Source organism: Labeo rohita, chromosome 4 (genome assembly GCF_022985175.1).
Source record: "Labeo rohita strain BAU-BD-2019 chromosome 4, IGBB_LRoh.1.0, whole genome shotgun sequence".
Classification (NCBI taxonomy): Eukaryota; Metazoa; Chordata; class Actinopteri; order Cypriniformes; family Cyprinidae; genus Labeo; species Labeo rohita.
The window spans coordinates 14,491,802-14,495,384 of NC_066872.1; the positions used below are offsets into that span (position 1 = coordinate 14,491,802).

Sequence of the window (3,583 nt, forward strand, 5' to 3'; positions counted from 1 at the left end):
TATGTCAGCTGCAAGTAAGGAATGTTATATGTGATTTCATTAAAACACTGGCCATTCAAGTAAAATACACTAAAGCAAAGTCTGTAAACATTCAGAGTTTGTCAGCCTTTGTTAGAGGTGCAAGTTGTTGTTAACCAAGAATTGAATAGCAATATTGATAACACAGTCTACATCATCTTTTGTAAAGACTGGATTCAGAGAGTGACCTAAAATCCTTTGAAGAATATATTAAAAATGATGAAAAGAAGTGGATCTGTGTAAGATTCAAAATCATGAACAGGTATGTATTTACCTTGCATAGTTTGTGTTACAATCACCAGCTGGAGTGCCCTCTACAGGAGTTCAAGGGCTCTCCAGCCCGGACTCTGCGCTCTCAACCTACCATGCTTTACTCTTGTCTCTATGTGTCTTGTTCTGATTGGTTCCCCTGTTCCATGTGTCCCCTTCCTATTGGTTTGTTTTGTCATGTGCTCCCTCATGTTTGGTATTTAAGTCTCTCACTCACTCTTCTGTTTGCTGATCGTTGTATAGCTTAGTTCTTAGTTCCTGTGTTTATCCTTCCCGTGTTTTCCTAGCGTTGCCCTGTTTTTTGATCCCGGACCGTTTCCTGTTGTTTTGTTTGCCTGCCGCCTGCCCTGACCTCTTGCTTGAACTCTAACGTTGATTCTGGATTGTCTCTATTGCCCTGTATGCTGGTTATCGACTTGGATTGTACGACTACGATTATTGGATTAATAAGCTTGCATTTGGATCCACGTCCTACGGTCCCTCATTACAGTTTGTGTGTATTGCTGCATAATATTTCAGGAAGAATGTATATGATTGCCACAATAATAAACTCGGCCTTTGATTTGACTTAACTTCAGGATTTATTGTCACACACAATTGTATCTCTCCTTATGAACATGCCTGTTTTTGTGTTGAAGTTGTAAGATGTCAGTACTGACTCAGTTCTGGCAGACTGAAAACAACACATCACAGTATAATAGCAGTGTAAGCAACAAATGACAGTCATTACTTGTCACCAAAATTCTGGATATGGAAAAGGACATAGTTCAGAGTACTTGTTACATGATAGGTGAGTGATTGTGAGAGTATTTTAACATTGCCATGATGCACACTACTGTTAATTTGTAATATTGACCATATGTTAAAATGTTTCTGAAGTGAAGTAATGCTGAGTCATTTCTTTCACGGAGTCATGTCAAATGCCAAATGGCCAAATTCAGTATGAGGGGTGGTGGCCAACTTCCAAAGCCTTTCAAAGCTACAGCTTTGTACTATGTAATTCAATGTAATTTTGGCCTTATGACATTTAAAAAAAAAAAAAGTCATGTTCCTTGTCCGTTATTTATTTAAAAGACCACCTGTCTTTATCAGAAATGTCCTGTTCACGTTCACACAGATACACATCTACTTTATTTCAAGAGCACCATAGAGATATTGAAGAGGCAGTGGACTAATGCAGTTTTTTATGTACTCTAGCACACATCAAAAAAAATGCAGAAAATCTTTTATTGACATAAGATTATTCTAGACTAAAATAACATATAATACTTGTTTACTTGTTACTAATGCTTCTTTCATGAAACGGAACAAGTCTTGTTCCATTGTACTTTAAATGTATTTGTATAACCATAAAGGCATTTTCAAAATAAGTGCATGTCATTTAACGAGTAGTATGAAGCTGCAGACTCGGAGCCTGCTGCATCTACAGTCCCGCACCCAGAGTCCCGCATTCTCAGACCCCTCGTTTTTCGAGACAGCGCCACCTTTCAAATTGGATCGGATAAACACATGGATAAACACGTGAAGAACCGAAACACGGTGAGTATCGTCAATTTTATTCAATGATTTCTTTTTTAATCAAACTACTTTATAGCTCATCGATACACCAACATATGAACAGTCTATTTAATATTTGTAATGATAGTTTGTAACAAAATTTGAGCCGTTAATGTATGTTTTTTCGCCTTTTTCCCCCGAAAATATTTTGATAGCTAACGTTAGCCTTTAACCTTGGACTTTTTGTAGACAAGCCATTGTAAAAAAATGGATTAAATTTAGTTGACATTAAAGTAGACCAATTAAATACATTAAGTGTGTTAATATCAAAGAATGTCATCATTAATTATTTAATCAGATTTACCTTTTTTTAATTATCGGAACTTTTCTCCTAAAACTATAAATTGAATTAATTAATGCCAGAGTAATTATTTTACTTTATATAATTTATATAGACTACTTAAATTAGTTCTTAAAACGTAAGTATTAAAATGGATCAATATTAATTTTACTGTGATATGAAGTTGTTGCCAGCCATTTACAACTCATAGGCTACAGTTGCCTAATAATCAAATTTGCTGTGCCTTCACTATGTATTAACCAGTCTATGGTATTAACACATGAGTTAGAATGTAAATTGTAAAACTCATCTGAACTTCACAAATGAAGTGGAGTTCATTTGTAGTTTTCTTTTTCCTGAGGTAGGCCCGCACATGTTTGTCAATTGGATTGTTTCTATTATTGCCATATATGAAATGTTTTATACATTAATTAATTAATGTATTTATTTATATGGACAGGCCATCATTCATGGCCTATGTGAGCTGCAGGCATTATCCTGGCAGGAGGCTGAGGAGGTGTTCCTTCGTGGCCCTACTTATCACCCTAGGTATGCTTGTAATTTGCATTTGCAAAAAAAATATTATTATTACACAATATTTTTGACAATGGCATTCATCTTTTATTTTAGTGAAGTTGAGGAATTTGACCGGGTGATTGCAAAAAGAATGAGAAAAGAAGCAACATTTGCCTCCCAGAAAGTAATTATTTTACCTTATGCATTTACATTACATTTTACATTTATTCATTTAGCAGACGCTTTTATCCAAAGCAGCTTATAAATGAGGAGTTTTTTTAATGCAATTGAAGACGAAAATAAAGTCACTAACACAATTCTTTCTTCCTTTTTTTCTTTGCTTTGTCCTGTTTACAGCAAGATGACAGTGATTAAGGTGATCGTTAAATAAAGTACAGAATTGTTCATTATTGGTGTTTTGTCTATTATTTGAGTTTTGCTTCACATTCAAAATATCAAAAAACAGGTTTTGTAATGTTAGCATGGTATAATGTTAATTAGACCATTATATGTTGAGCTGAAAGAAAAAAATGGAATTTGAAACATTGTACAAAAACAAACTAAAACATTGTAGCAATATAATGTCACATAATATTTTTCAGATGATAGTTCAATTTGTATTTGTATCGGTTGCATCAGTAATTTCCTTTCAATTACACCCACGCTCAAAAAATAAATACTGGGTAATTAGTTGGCCATTAGTTGGTGTTCAGTATGAGAACACAATGATTTTTTTTTTTTTTTTTTTTTTTTTTTTTTGCATTAAGCAGGGAACGCAAATATTTATTTGGATAACTTTAAACAAAAAGAGACCGTAATATTGCATTCTAATGTTTTCAATGGCATTTGGATAAGGGTGTTATACGATCTTCCGAACAGCAGGAGGCGCTGTCTCGAAAAACGAGGGGTCTGAGAATGCGGGACTCTGGGTGCGGGACTGTC

The 3,583-nt window shown here is 34.6% G+C and overlaps 1 long non-coding RNA gene across 1 annotated transcript; it reads left to right on the forward strand.

The window, feature by feature from the left end:
- Positions 1 to 1,679: 1,679 nt before the first annotated feature.
- Positions 1,680 to 3,286, forward strand: LOC127164475 (uncharacterized). Its single transcript, XR_007827657.1, has 4 exons — positions 1,680 to 1,827; positions 2,586 to 2,674; positions 2,756 to 2,825; positions 2,999 to 3,286. It is a non-coding gene; the product is annotated as an uncharacterized LOC127164475 (long non-coding RNA).
- Positions 3,287 to 3,583: the final 297 nt, after the last annotated feature.